Below are 17,025 nucleotides of genomic sequence, written 5' to 3' on the forward strand. Positions count from 1 at the left end.
TTCTAAATGCCTCTGAATTAGGGATCCCTGGGTGGCGCAGCAGTTTGGCGCCTGCCTTTGGCCCAGGGCGCGATCCTGGAAACCCGGGATCGAGTCCCACGTCGGGCTCCCGGTGCATGGAGCCTGCTTCTCCCTCTGCCTGTGTCTCTGCCTCTCTCTCTCTCTGTGACTATCATAAATAAATAAAAATTTAAAAAATTAAAAAAAAATCTAAATGCCTCTGAAATAGGGCCTGTAGATTCTCTTACCATGGTGCTTTTACTCAGATTATGATTTCTACAATTAACTAGATGCTCATTTTAAATCAAGGCCGACGTTTTAGAGAGCTGTCATATTGTGGGTGCCAAGTGCTTGAGTAGTATGCTCAGGAAATGTTGAAATATTGCCTGACATGATTTTTCTAATTTAAGACATTGTGGGGTTCTTCAAAAGATCTTATTTATTTGAGAGAAAGAGAGAGAGAGCGAGAGAGCATGGGCACACACAAGTGGGGGGGGGACGGGGGGGCAGAGGGTGAGGGAGAAGAAGACTCCTCGAGCAGAGAGCTGGAGCAGTGGTGTGGGATCCCAGGACCCTGGGATCATGACCTGAGCCGAAGACAGATGCTTCACCCCACGAGCCACCCATGTGCCTCAAGAAAGTAATTTTTAAAACACGAATAGACAGGTTTTTGTCTTACTCTTAACCCAGTGATGCTTGACTTGAATGCTTGCTTGTGGCTCAGCAGAGCCCCCCACTCTGAGAGGAAGTCCAGCTCCTTTCCACAGAGGTCTGTTCTAAGCTCTCTATTGGCTCACCTGTTGCCCTTCCTGTCACCAGGACTGAGCTCTACACCTCCAAATTCCAAATAATATCTGAATATCCATAGACCCTCTGTTTTCTCCTGATAAATTTCAAAATACTGGAAGCCTTCCTTTGGTGGGACATTTCTGGTTCCTTGTAGTCAGACTGCAATAATGTCACCTTCTCAGTCAGGCTCCCTGATAACCTGCTATTTGGACCTAACCCTCACTGGGAGTGTGACACACTCCCCATCCTCTTTGTGCACTACTTTCTTAATAAAATATAAAAATATCTGAATCTAATTATATGGAGAATGTGTACCCACTTAAAGTCCTTGCTTTTCATTTCCCTGTTATCCTTAGTAATTGCCTAAGATGAAATCTCCTACAAATATGAATTTATCCTCTTTCTATTCTTGTTACCATTCTTCTCCAAGCTTCCTCTCCCCTAACCTAACTGCACACACTTGCATCATTCTCGTACCTTTTGATTATGGTCTGTAGTAAATCCCTGGTAGGTGGCAAATGCATGCATCGTACGTACACACATACATCTCTTACTTTCGCAACTTCTTTTGTGACATTTCTCTATCTCTTGCTTTAACTGTAATTTGTTGTCCTATGAGACAACCACAGCCTGCCTCAAGCTGATGTTAATCATTCACCCACACATCTCATATCTCTTGGTCAGGAAGTGGGAAGTCAGCATTCTTCTCACTTCCCAAGCTGATTCCTGACCATTACTCCAATCTTCCTTGGAAAATCCCTTGCTCTTTTGGAGCTCAGGATATTTGGCTCTTTACCAAATACACTAATCACTCTCCTTCAAGCCCTGGGCACTTGAATCCATCACTCCCAGTGTTTCTCTCCATCTCAAGTCTTGCTACCATCTCTTAGGTTACTTCAATATTCACAGTATGGTCCAACCAGGGCCCCACATGCTCAATCCCTTGATGTTCTCTACTGTAAATTCCTATACCTAAATCCTTGTGTGTTTAAAATTGACTTCCATCCACACACTCCCCTGATTGTAGTCAGAATGTCGGCAGCACCCAGAACAATTCCATTTCTGCACTCTTCATCTCAGACGTCTCGTTCCTATGCTCTCTTCAGCTCTCTTGTTGTCCCCACTACACTGTTTGGTCAGCATCATGAAGGCCACAAATCCATTGATTTATTTTCTTTCTATCACTCACCTTTTTCTCTTTACTTCTCTATACAGCATTATGGTCCCTCTTTTAAACCTTTCTTGACAATAGCTCAGGTAACTGGCCTTGTTATTCTTCTATATCTTTTACCCAGGAAAACTCCAGTGTGAGATAAATCCAACAGTTATTTCCTGCTATGCCTGGGCTGATGAAGAATGTCAGGGAAAATCATATGAGCCAGCATGTTAACTCTAAATTTCTTTTGGCCCTCTATACCTTCTGGGAATCATTCAACATTTCTCTAGTTAGACCACTCTTTCATTTGCCAAGTTGGCTATTTAAAATTTTCTACAGTTTCATCTCAAATTTCCTACTCACCTAAAATCTTTTCTCTTTTCAAATGAACTCAACTCACATATTTGAGAAATAATAAAAGCAATCAGGCAAGAATTCCCTTCTGCTATTACCTAAAGAGTAGTTCTTTGTGATTTATCCCTTCTTTCCGCTTTCTTGTTACGGTTGATGTCTGCTTGCTTTTCTCTACTTATGTTCCCTTCAACTTTGTTCTGAGTTCCATTTTTTCCCCTTCCAGAGATCTTGCTGAACTGTTTATACCGTTATCTCTATGTTTTATCTTCTTCTTTGCTGGTTCCTTTCTATTAAGTAGTCTAGTGAGCCTTCCCTACCTTAGACAAAATTCACTTTTGACCGACATCCTTCTTCTTTTACTGTCTTCCCTTTGACCTTTTATAGAATGTCTCACTTTTCCTCTAAGTACCTGAACTCTTTAAAGAATTCTCTATACCAATTTTTCCACTTCTGCATTGTCCATTTATTCTTAAATAAAGCTAAGGATGAATGTTGACTGATCACTCCACCGAGACATGTCACCACATATAGCAATCCCCTTTTTACAAAACCAGCGCTCTAACCCCTGAGCTATGGAGCCAACCACAGCAATCTCTTTTTAAAAAATATTTTATTTATATTCAATTTGCCAACATATAGTATAACACTCAGTGCTCATCCTCTCAAGTGCCCTCCTTAGTGCCCATCACCCCGTTATGCCATCCCCCCATTCTTCTACCATTCTGCAACCCATTGTTTGTTTCTCAGAGTTAGGGGTCTCTCATGGTTTGTCTTACAATGCCATATTTTGGCCCTCATCTCATATAACCTCTCTTTAACATTTAGAACATTTAGTAGCATACTTTTTGAAACACCTTTGTCCTTTGATTCCTATGACACTATATTCTTCCAGTTTTACCCATCTCTGTCCTCCATCTATTTCCCACTTACATTCTTTGTAAAATAAAAGAGTAAGTATGTAAAATCTTTCAAGACTAAGATATGTTTCTATATACTTATGGTTATTATAATTTATGAATTATCTCTTAGCTAGATTCCATTGTAATTAAATATACCAAGATGTTTAATTATGAAAGTGATCTCAGAAGGCTTTTACTGACGGTTGATACCGGAGGGATCTTGAGACATGTTTTGATCATTAATATCATTAATGTTCGAGAATCTCCAGACTGTACTGCTGATCCCCGGTTTTCCTCAGGCACTTGTACAATATATCATTTTCTTACAGTTTACTCTCAACGACTATATATAATGAAAGAACTATATATAATTCTCCAGTTGGAGATATTGGAGTGACTTTTGTTATGTATATAATTTGTGTTTATATAAATGTAGAAAAATTTTGTGCAGATATTTACGTATATAAGAAAATACATAACCTCCTATGAAATTGGGAAAAGGGGTTATCATGTGGAAATTCTTATGAATGATTTAGGTTAGAAAGCAAATAATTAAAAATAGCAATAGAAATTCTTCAAGACTTCTAAGAAAAATGAGGCAGAAGAGAGAAAAAAAATAAAAGGTTTGGTAATTAATATATAAATTTAAGTCATTACTTGTGAAAATGCCATAATGAGCAATTTATTTTTAATATCCTTACAGCTCAAAGGTTTCATGTTATGTAGGCAAATAATGTGTGTGTTTGCTTGTAGGAGTTGACCAAGCCAGAGACACAAGGGAAACTTTCTCTAAATAATAGACAATTTACTTTAAATCCAAACTCTAATATGAGTAAATGAGCAAGAAGAGAAGGGACAGTATTTTGTGTAGAAGAAACTGTATGTACAAATGTCTTGAGATAGTATAGAGCTTGGTGAGTAAGAAGAATTGAAAGTCTAGTGTGCTGGGGCGCCTGGGTGGCTCAATGGGTTAAGCGTCGCCTTTGGCTCAGGTCATGATCTCAGGGTCCTGGGATGGAGCCTTACAAGGGGTTTCCCTGCTCAGTGAGAAGTCTGCTTCTCCCTCTTGCCCCCTGCCTCTCCTCTCTGCCTCTCTTCCCTGCTAGTGCTCTCCCTCTCTCAAATAAATAAATAAAATCTTTTTTCTTTTTAAAGGAGAAAGTCTAGTATAATTGAAAAGGAGAATACAAAATGATTATTGAAAGATGATGCAGGTATTTTAAGAATTTTGGTCTTTGCCTAAAGGCTAGTAGGAATCATTCATAATATTTTAGGCAGATAGTTGTTTTAAATAGATTCTCCCTGTTGAGTATAAAAGATGACAAAGGTAGAAGAGGTATCAACAGATATCGTAAAGGGCCAGCTAGTAAATATTTGGGGTTTTTAAGGCTGAAAGGAAAAATCAAGAATATTATTTATGTAGTACCTATGTAATGGAGGGAACAAAGTTCTATTTACAAATTTAAAAAATATATAACAATAATAGTAACATTAAAATAGATTTTTCATTGAAGTCTCTTTTCTAAAAATATAAATTATAAAAATAACAGATTTTACCTTTGGGAAGATAGAATTTCCTTTTATCAGATGGAGGGGTTAAGTAACTTAACATCTTCAAATGATTTTCCTTGCTTGGCTAACATATGAGCCACTCAGAATCTTATTTGGGTTATAGCCTCATTTTGATTTATATTTGTGAATATAGTCCTTCATCATGGGATTTTTTTACATTTTCTCTTTTTTTCTGGCCATTATTTTCCTGTCAAATGGGAATATTGTGATGAGTGCTTAGCCATATAATTCTGATGTATATCATATTCTTTTATCACAGCTATAGTGCCTTTATATAATAAACACGATGCTTTGCCACATAATTCAATACTAAAGTAATCCACACTCTATCATGCCTTAAAAGTGTGGCATTCAAAGTCCATATTTTCCTTTCGTTTCTTATTTGGCCATGATGGGTAGGCATAGTAATAAAAAATGACATGGTACTCAAAATGCTGTTATAACTGGATTACTGCAGTTTATATATAGTATGTGAAGCTATGAAAGCACCATATATGGTGCTATATATATATATGGTCTCTATCCCCATTACATATATATGGTCTCTATCCCCATTACTCAGTTCCACAAGCACAAGAAGAATGCAACAACAGATACTACACAAACAAGTGGCTATGTGCATATTCTGTTAACACTTTATAAACACTGAAATTTGGATTCATTTAAATTTCACATGTCACAAAATATTATTCTTCCTTTTGATTTTTTTAACCATTTAAAAATGTACAGAAACATTCTTAGCTCATAGACCATGCAAAAACAGGCAGCAGTCTAGATTTGGCTCATGGGCAGTAGTTTGAAGACCCATGGATTAGGAAAGCTCAGCTACCAGGTTATTTCAGTAATCCAGGCAAGGAACAGTATAGTTTGGCCTAACAAGATGATGGAGATAAAGATAAAAGAATAGTCTTGAGAAAACTAAATAGTAAATTAATCTGGTATTGAATTAACCATAAAGGAAGAGAGGAGGACTCTGAGGTTTCTGATTTGCATACTAGTTTGGAGATCCTCAGTTAAGATAGGAAAATCTAGAAATACGCTACACTTACTTGGAGACAAAAATTATGAGTTCACTTTTGAACATGTCATGTTTGATATGCCTTTGTTATATCAAAGGAGAGATTTAAATAAGCAGTTGAACTCAGAGGTCCTGCCTAGGGCTATAAATGTTTTGTAATTGAAACCATGGATTTGGATGAGATTACTCAGCTAGAGAGTAGAGAATTAGAAGAAAAGAGGACAAAAGGCCAAACCTTGAGGTACTCCTACACTTAATGACGTGGGAAAGAAGCCCATCCTGCCAAGAAAACTAAGGAGCAGCTACAGTGTTGGTAGAAAAAAAGAGAGTTATGCCCACATCACCAAGGAAGAGAGTGCCAGTGGGTGGTAGACTGGAACTCCATGACCAAGTAAAATGAGGTATTAAATGTCCGCTGCATTTACCAAGCGATGTGGGCATAATGATAGGTAATGGGCCCGGGAACTATTTTATTGGTGTTACAAGGGTGGAAGCCAGAATGGAGCAGATTGAGGAGTGAGACTGTGAAAATAGGAACCATTTTTTAAAGAAATTTGCATGTGAAATTGAAGAGAAAGCATTGGCAGAACAACATTGAATTGAAACAGCTTTGTCTGGTGTATTTGGTTTTAAAGTGAGACTTAGATAACTTTACAAACAAGTGGGGAGAATCCATTTGATGGGGCATGTGAAGAAACCTGAAAGGGGAAAAGTAGAAGAGAGATGGGATCAAAGCCCAGGGGAATTAATCAATCACTTTTCAATCTAATCTCCTCATCTATCTTATAGACATCTATATGTCTATATTTGGATCCTCAATTTATTTTTATATTTAACAAATTCAAAATGCTTCAAAGCATTAGGTTTTTTCCTTTGAGACTGTACTGGCAACTATGATCTCTGAACAAGAACTGGTGAATTGAGGGTCCCAGTTTATTTGGGTAAGTGTTGGAATGACAATTTCTCTATCATTGAAATTGAAATATAAATTTCAAAAATATGCATTGGTATCCCTGATTTGAAAAATCATGAATGTAAACTATAAATTTATTTTAAGACTATAAAAGAAATTTAAGTTACCATTAATATTAATATAAACAGGGCAGCCTGGGTGGTTTAGCGGTTGAGCATCTACCTTCAGCCCAGGGCCTGATCCTGGAGACTCGGGATCGAGTCCGCATAGGGAGCCTGCTTCTCCCTCTGCCTGTGTCTCTGCCTCTCTCTGTGTCTGTCATGAATAAATAAATACAATCTTAAAAAAAAAGAAAAAGAAAAAAAGAAAAAGAAACCCTGATAGCAACTCTCTTAAGCTTTCCCTTTAAAAAAAAAAAATTAATATAAACCATATAAAGCAAAACCAATTAGGCAGTTAATTAAACTGCCATATTTAGTACCTTTTAAATGCATTATAAAAATAAACTCAGATGTTCTATATGTATCTTTGTTATGCTGTGCTCAAATACCACATTCATTTTCTTAAAAGCTGATTACACTGATTACATTAAAATGTAATGTTTATTACATTGATACAAAAAGCACTTATTTTTCCAATTTTCACTATTAAAGGCAATGTTCCCTGGTAACCATGTATAGTTATTTTTCAAAGTAAATACACACGCACACACACACATATATAGATATTCAAACATGATATTGGCTATGGATATGAATAAGGAACAAGACTCTTTTCCTTTTTTTTTTCTTTCTTCCTCTCTTGATCAAGGAGTAAGTCATCTCATCCAAGTTCTCCTGGGCTCTTTGCTGTCTTCTGTGTCACATTGAAAGCCTATGACTCCTTCCTGTTTTCCATTTCCAGTGCTGGCTCTGTCCCAGCTTGAGGTGGTAAGAGGTGTGTACTCAGGGATGACAGAGTATGGTGGTAGGTAAAGGAGACTGCAGATTTTAAGTTGTTGGTTAGGATTTGAAAGGCTATAATAAGTATTTTGTCCGATCTGAGAACTTAATGGCTGTTCAGGAACTTTGCCAAGTTTGATTTTCCCAGGCAATTGTTCCAGAGGTACTTAGAAGTTTTAGAGCGAACCCTATAGATTTGCAATAATCTTTTTCTGCCAAGAGAAAAAGCAAGAGTCAATTGTAAATGTTAAAGAGAAGTAAAATAAGATGAACGCTGAGTGTTGATTGGCTTTGGCAGCATAGAGGCCTTTGATAACTTTTTGGGATAAGCTTTGGTGTTTGAGTAGTAACCAGCAGTAACCCCTAGTAGAGTGGACTAAAGACTGAGCTGGAGGTTAAGAAATATACAGAACTCTGGATCTGAAGCGTAGGAAAGAGAGAGCCATAGTTAATGTATGTTTGGAGCTTGGGTGCTTTTTTTAATTAAACAGATCTGAGCATGATTAAATGCTAATAGAAAATAGAAGTGAAGGAATATTTGAAAATGGAAGATAAATTTAAAGTCTTTAAAGTCATATTCTTGAGAAAGAAGTAGGGGAGATACATCCCAGTGGAAAGGGATTATCGTTAATGACAAGAAGATCTTTCCTTTTAGTCTAAAAGGAGGGGAAAATTGCAGATATAAGTGGGGTTGTATATCTTATGAGAAAAGGTGAACTATTACTGGTCTAATGGTTTCTATTTACTCTGTGCAGTAAGAAGGGAGGTGCACCGGGGGAATTGACATAGAAGGGAAAGGGTAAAAGGTGAGATGTAAGAAGGCAAGGTTTAAAATAAGTGTAGAAAGGTGAAGAATAAATACAACAAAGACATGCCTAAAATAATTAAGTGTCTAAGATATTTATTCCTTTATTATATTTTTAAATCAATAGTTCAGACTTATACTTATGAAATGTCGCAAAAACTGACACTAACCATTGACAAAAAAGCTTTTAAGCTCAATTTTCTGATTATTTGAATTAAAAAACTTATAGATGCCAGCATATTTCTAACAAACATTTTACTTCATTTTCTTTTAAAAAATTATTATCTTGAAATCAATTTTTAAAAATTATTTATTTGCTTTTAAGGAAAAAAAATGGGGAGGGAGTGCCAGACGGGTGCAGTTAAGTGTTTGACTCTTGATTTCAGCTCAGGTTATGATCTCAGGGTCATGAGATCAAGCCCTGTGGAAAAGCTCTGTGCTCAGCATAGAGTCTGCTTGAGATTTGCTCTACCTTTCCCTCTGCCCCTTCCACTGGTGCCTTCTCTCTCTAAATAAATAAATAAATAAATCTAAAAAAAGAGAAAAAGAAAAAATGGGGGATGAAGCTTTTTTTCACATATGTATTTTTTTTTATTTTTTTTAAAGATTTTATTTATTCATGAGAGACACAGAGAGAGAAGCAGAGACATAGGCAGAGGAGATGTAGGCTTGCTGTGAGGAGCCCGAAGTGGGACTTGATCCCAGGACTCTGGTTCACACCCTGAGCAAAAGGCAGATGCTCAATTGCTGAGTCATCCTGGCATTCCTCAAATATGTATTTCACTACAGTACTAATCAGGGTACTTTCAACATATTAGAAATTTTTGTTTTTTTCACACTTTGACTTGCTCTTTCTGGTATTAATTTAACATCAACTACAGGGCTATAGTTCCCTTTCTCCTTTATTATTGGAAACTTTCCTGCATCACCTTTTGCTTGACACAAGGTTTTATGGTGGGATGGAAACTTGAGACATTACAGGCACATCTCAAGATATGGGGAGTTTGGTACACCACAACAGAGCAAATATTGCAATAAAGTGAGTCAAATGAAATTTTTTGGCTTCCCTGTGCATGTAAAATTATATCTAAACTATACTTAGTCTATTAAGTGTGCCATAGCATTATATCTAAAAAAAAAAAAAAAAAAAAATGTACCTAACTTAATTTAAAAATGCTTTATTGGGGCACCTGGTTGGCTCAGTCAGTTAAGAGAAGGACTCTTGGTTTTGGCTCAAGTCATAATCTCATGGGTCATGAGATGGAGTCCCAGGTCAGGCTCTGCACTCAGTGGTGAGTCTGCTTGAAGATCCTCTCCCTCTGCCTCCCCCCCTCTCTAAAATAAAGAAAGCTTTATAAATAAGTAAATGAATAAATATTTTATTGCTAAAAAATGTTAACCATCATCTGACCTTTCAGGGAGTTGGTATCTTTTCTCAGGTAGAGGATTTTGCCTCAATGTGGATGGCTGCTGATGGATATCGCATGGTGGTTGCTGAAAGTTGGGGTGACTGTGGCAATTTCTCAAAATAAGATAACAACCAAGTTTGCCACATCAATGGACTCTTCTTTTCACAAATAATTTATCTGTAGCATGCGATGCTGTGTGACAGCATTTGACACACAGTGAAGCTCTTTCAAAATTGGAGTGAATGTTCTCAAGTCCCGCTATTGCCTTAGCCACTAAGTTTATGTAATATCCTAAAACCTTTGTTGTCATCTCAACAGTCTTCATAGCATCTTAACCAGGAGTAGATTCCACCTCAAGAAACTGTTCTTTCTTTGTTCATCCTAAAGAAGCAACTCCTTGTCCATGAAAGTTTTGCAGCTATTCACTCATATGTCTAGGCTCCACTTCTAATCCTACTTTTCTTGCTATTTCTACCACATATGCAGTTACTTCCTCTACTAAAGTCTTGAACCCCTCAAAGTCAACCACAAGGGTTGGAATTATTCTTCCAAACTCTTGATCATGTTGATATTTTGACCTCTTGCCATGAATCACAAACATTTATAATGGCATCTAAAATGGTGAGTCCTTTCCAGAAAATTCTCAATTTACTTTGCTCGAAACTATCGGAGGAATCCCTCTCTATGGCAGCCTTACAAAATGCACTCCTTAGATAATAACACATGAAAGTCAAAATTACTCCTCAACCCATGGGCCACAGAATGGATGTTGTGCTAGCAGGCATGAAAACAACATTAATCTTGTACATCTCCATCAGAACTCTTGGGTGACCAGGTGCATTGTCAATGAGAAGTCACATTTTGAAAGGGATCCTTTTTTCTGAGCAGTTCTCAGTAATGGACTTCAGCGTTGAGTAAATTGTGTTGTAAACAGATTTGCTATCATCCAAGCTTTGTTGTTCCATTGATACAACAGAGGCAGAGTAGGTTTAGCATAATTCTTAAGGGCCCTTTTTAGGTCAATGTGTGCTGGCTTCAACTTAAAGTCACCCGCTGCATTAGCCCCTGATGGGAGTCATCCAGTCCTTCAAAGTTTCGAAGCCAGGCATTGACTTTTCCTCTCCAGCTATTTAAGTCCTGGATGACATCTTCTTTCAATAAAAGGCTATTTTGTATACATTGAAGATCTGTTTTTTAGTGTAGTCACTGTCTTTAATTATCTTAGTTAGACCTTCTAGATAACTTGTTGCAGCTTCTATATCAGGACTTACTGCTTTACCTTGCACTTTGATGTTATAGAAATGGCTTCTTTCCTTAAACTTTATGAACCAAACTGAGTTACCTTCCAATTTTTATTTTGCATCTTCTTCAATTTTCTTGGCCCTCATAAAACTGATGAGAGTTAGAGTCTTACTCTGGATTAGGCTTTGGCTGAAGCAGATGTTGGGGCTGGCTTGGTCTTCTATCCAGACTACTGAAACCTTCTCCATACAGCAATAGGCCATTTTGCTTTCGTATCATTTGTGTGTTCACTGAAGTAGCAGTTTTAATTTTCTTCAAGAACTTTTCTTTGTACTTAACACTTTAGTCAACTCTTTGCACAGAACTTCACTTTTAACTAATATTCCATGGGCTGTGATGAAACACATGCACACACACACACATAGGCACACACATGTACAAGTGCACCCATTGAGAGACACATAAACCATCAAGAAACTATCAAATGATTCACTCAAGTCTTTCCTAAGGTTGCTTTATCCATATTGTATTGTAGTTTGGGTTTTTTTTTTTACCCATGGTCAGATCTATGGGGAGACGTTAGAAGGTATATAAGTGTTGGAGGTCAATCAGTTCTCTACAAATGTGTTTCTGGAAGAAAGAGTTCCTCCATGCGTGGTTGTACCAGGTCCAGAAATTGGAGTATAGGAATCTTACAGAGGTTGCCTCTGGCTCCCTATAGGACAATCTGTCAACATATATGTAATGACAAGAAGTAAGGAAAGACACTCTGTAAGGGTAGGAAAGATGATAAGAAGCCAAAGGAAAAAATACAAAAATAAGAAAAAAATAGATAGCTTTCTTGAATTATTATCTCAATCCTACCACCCAATCTAAAATTAGTATCATTCTATTTTTATCATACAAAAATCTAATGAAGTCATCATATAGTTTAATTTTTTTTAATTTATTTTTTATTGGTGTTCAATTTACTAACATACAGAATAACCCCCAGTGCCCGTCACCCATTCACTCCCACCCCCCGCCCTCCTCCCCTAATTTTTATACATTTTGATTTTTGCTTCACAGCTACCTTAGAAATTGATGAGAATCATCCATTATTTCAATCCATTTATAGAGTGACAGCCATGGATGATGACTTCAAATGGTGATGGTAGGTAGTGATCACTGTGTGGGATGAATATATTGCTTTGGGATACAGGACTATGCTTCATTTTTCAAAAGTAGTTGACATTTAATTTGATAACTAAAGAGCATATAATGAAGTTGACGGCCACTATAGGGCCATATTTGTGTTAATGTTGGAAATAGTATTTTTAGAAGATGTTTCCTTGATTTGTACAAGAAAATTATATGACTTCTAATGAAGGTGGGCTGCTGAAAGGAAGATGTCAATGCTGAGCTGAAACTGGGGCTTTGCCTTCTGGATTCTTTTCAGAACTGTTTTACTTTTCTAGCAATTTCAATGACACATGTGAATATAATTATTTTTTTAAATATTTCAGTATCCTAATTACTAGAAATCTAACTGTAAGAGATTTGCTTTTCTCATAATTGATTCATGGTTGTAAAGTCTTTAGAAATTTGGCAAAATGTAAAGAACCTATAAAGTTCTTGTGGAGTATTTAGTGGTACACTGGACTAAGCCAGCATGCTTGCTCTGCAGCTGTTCTTTTCAAACATGTATTGAAAGAGTTTACTAGTTCTAATTTAGTAACTCACAGTATGGAGTAATGGAGCACTAAATGGGGGTGAAGTAATGGAGCTATCATGTGACTTGAGTCAATTTACGGCTTTAACACAAACTAGTGGTACAATCTGGGGAAGTTATTTAATTCCTCTTGCCCTTGATTTATACAGTTAACCTTCAGTGATATACAGGCTCTTGTTAGTGAAGTTACTCAAAATTCCTGCTCAAAAACATTTTATTGCAGACTAGCCAATATGAAATTAATATAAAATTGTTAAGAAATATGAGACTTTTTTCTATTAGATGTTAAGTCTTTCTAATAGATTAAAAAAATAACCTATGATACAGTTGAAAATAGTTATTACCAGTCTGTCATTTGCAGGGAAAAAGGATAGGGATCCTGCAAGTGGTTGTTTTAAAAGTCAGTGTTTTGGGAAATAGTTACATTGGTAGAAGATAGATCCTTATCAGATTTTTTAAAAAATGCACAGATACAATCACATTTTTCTTTAATCAAATTTGACCTCATTTCAAATTAATCTTTTTTCAGATGCTTTTTAAAACAGATTTATCTACTCTCATCTCTTCTCAGAAGTAGTGGCACATTAAAAAAAAAAAGTGGAATCAAGATGTAAGGTAAATTACAAACTTCATATTAAACCATATAAATGTGAAGTTGTTTCTAACATAATTTTTGTTATTTCTTAAAATACAAACAGTGATGATGAGTTAATTTTGTACGTTCTTTTAGAATTGTATTAATTGGAAGAATCAGGATTAAGGCTTTTTAATTCTCTTGGGAAAATATGTATTTTACAGCTCTATAAAAATATAGAAAATCCTTTGCTTCTGTTGACAGGTTAAACAAGTCTTATTTTTCCTGTATTCTGCATAAGTATGTGCTAGTGATTTTAATACAAGCTAGATCATAAAGACTGAAATTAATTAGTGTGAAAATAGGGAACTTTCTACATATTAACTTTATTATTATATCTTAATGGTCTTACAGATAACTTTTAATTTATTTTGGTGTGAGTAATGTATATTTTAGTTTTCTAGTAATCCAATGAGACACAGTTATCTGGGCCAAAGAAATGAGCAAATTCTTTTGGAGTAGGTTTGATAAGTGGCATTGTTAGTTTGAGAGGAAAAGATCCCTTGACTTTGATGTTGGATACCATGTAATTAATACATTTATTTATTTATTATGTTGTACAGAGTGATAGGAATTTTTAAAACTTAGAATTCTTGACAAAAATTAAAAATGCATTTTTTCAAAAAATAGTAATATTTTGTGTGATTCATTTATGAGAATTTGTGCAGTTAACCAAAAGTATAGATCCAGTCTCTGTCTTTACTCAAAGCATAGAGATCACATCTTAGAGTTATTTAAAGAAGTTTAGGGGTGGGGAAATCTCATTAAATTGTTTACTAATCAGGAAAAAATAAATCAGTAAATCATTAAAATTTAAATCTTTCTGAACATTAAAGAAATGGAAGAAACAAGTTTTTATACTCCACCCCACTTAGAATGGCAAACACATAGCAAAGGTGAGATCCAATTCACACCTTATAAATGAATTTGAAACTAATATTGTAGGAAAAAAGAACAATTTCTGATATTCCCAAGAGAAAGACAATTTAAGGAAAGCGTTGTTGGGAAGATTTTTCTCAGTGGAAAACGAAGGATGCGTAGGTAGGAACAACTGACTGGAAAGAAAGTAGCTGAAGGGCTGTTGAGATGATCTGTCCACCCAGAAACAAGGGGTGAGATTTGAGCAATAAAAGGATAAGTGTTTTATTATTATTATTACTACTACTACTATAATAATTATAACATTTCTATTTTCAAAAATCCCCTGCATGTGTTATCTTAATAAAGTGATTAAGAAAATAGCCATAAGGGGACTAATGCATGCGTTTTTTTTTTTTTTTTTAATAGAGAGTTTGTTGCTTATAGATAGTTAGGAGGAAAAAAAACAGTGATAATTAAAGATGATATCAACTTACTAGCCTAAAAGATAAATGGTGGAAGAATGACTACTATTCAGCGACTTCTATTTCAATTTGGGTTTGTTGAATATTACAGGATGACGGAAAAGCTGATGATACATGTTTTAAGCAATCTGAGCATTAGGACTACAAAATGCAGTTAAAATTAGGTGGGAAGAAGTGGAGATTATCTGTATGAGCCACATATTTAGCAGTTCAGCTTCACACTTTTGACATCCCGACCTCACTTTCCCTGCTTGTGTTGACTCACACATTCAACCAAACTTCTACTTGTCCTTTAAAACCTACTTCATCTTTCGACTACATTGATTAAGAAATTTATTTTACTATATTTGACATGTTAGTGTCCATCCAAGAGATTTAATAAGTACAATCACTATCAACCCCTCACTTGGCAGGGGCTCTTATGTATTGTAAAGCCTTATTGAATATTTGCTGAAGAAAGGTTTTAGTGGATATTTTACTGCCTTGGTGGTCTTTTCAAAGGACACTTGCTGAAATATATGAATATATATATGAATAAATTATATCTAAAGAGTAAAATGTATGACAGGATGATGAAGAAAATATTTGAGGTCCAATGACATTTCAAAGTCTTCAGAAATTCCCTCTTGTTCTTGATCCCAAAGAGTAACTCATGGTCTTGTTTCTATGAATTAGGACCAAACAGCCTGCACTGTGAATAGCGCATTGTACCTTGAGTTTATGATTGAATCTGGAATTCCTTCCTTTTTTGTTGTTCAAGTTAATCTACATGTATTTATACAGCCAAGCTACACAGATTTTGAGTGAATTTTAATAATGTATAGACTGAAGCTATTTTGAAATATACAACTATTCTAGTTAGCTAAAAAGCATTTGCATGTCTTAATCACCTATAAGAAAAAATTAAAAACTACATCTAATTGGGGAAAACTAACAAAAACAAACAGAAGACATATCATAAAGATATACGTGTATTACCAATTAGTATGTTGTAAAATTTTAAAAAACTGTTTTCCAGTTTTTCCAGTTTGCACTGAGAGCAACTGTTAAAATAGGTTTGTTCTGTCAAAGGACATTAAGTGTCACACCTCTTACAACAATATTGCCTGTTCTCGTACAGAAGTGGTATTTGGAGGCTGGAATCATAAGGAGACCTTGCATACCTTTACTTGACTGAGATTATTTTTATGCTATAGCAAATGTAGCAGGCTCTTTTTAGCAAAAATTTAAAAATATATTTGGTATTACTCTTAAACAATTAAGTTTTTGCAGTTTGGGGGACTTTTGGGGTAATATTCTACATGAACTGAAGGAGGCTATACATTATGGTTACTTCAGTATCTAGTTAAATATACTATAAAAATCAGAACATTATAAAAATGATGTGGAATTATTTTTATTGTGTAATGTGTATGGATTGAGGTATTCAGAAATACCAGCCATACAAATAGAATCTAGCTGGCAAAGGTAAACACTGTAATGCTGAACCTATTATGCTATTTAATTTTTTTAAATAATTTCTCAAGGTTTTTGTCAAATGTCAGGTGAAGGGTTACATTTTTCTTAAAAGATTGGTGGTCCCAGTGTCATATATCTTGAAATATATAACTGAATGATAGATTCTTTTTTTAGAAAAATAAAACTTTACAACCTGAAAAAAAATTAGAATTTGTCACAATTAGAAACATAAATGATGAGAAACTTCAATTTGAATAAGTATATTTATGTTAAGCTGTAACTACAGGAGAATGACTAAACTTTTCACATACATTACAAATAATAATAGTAAAGATTATGCAGCTACATAGAAAGTATTTTATGGCATTATCTTAAAAATATATGATTATATACCCATAATTGATACATGTGCTAATATAAAGTAATTGTATTTTAGAAAATACTGAAAGATAGATATGGAAGTGACCAACATTGCAATATGACAAGAGGATTTTCATGTATTTTTCCATCTGTTTTCTTTCCCAAGATTTTGTAAAGTTGTTGCATTGTTTTTTAATAAGTACATTGATTTTAAGTAAAGGCAAAAGTAAGACCTTAAAAATAATTTGAAATTTTTAATTTAAACCACTTAATTATTTTTTTTTAATTTTTATTTATTTATGATAGTCACAGAGAGAGAGAGAGAGGCAGAGACATAGGCAGAGGGAGAAGCAGGCTCCATGCACCGGGAGCCCGACGTGGGATTCGATCCCGGGTCTCCAGGATCGCGCCCTGGGCCAAA

This window comes from Canis lupus, chromosome 21, assembly GCF_048164855.1.
Source record: "Canis lupus baileyi chromosome 21, mCanLup2.hap1, whole genome shotgun sequence".
Taxonomy (NCBI): domain Eukaryota; kingdom Metazoa; phylum Chordata; class Mammalia; order Carnivora; family Canidae; genus Canis; species Canis lupus.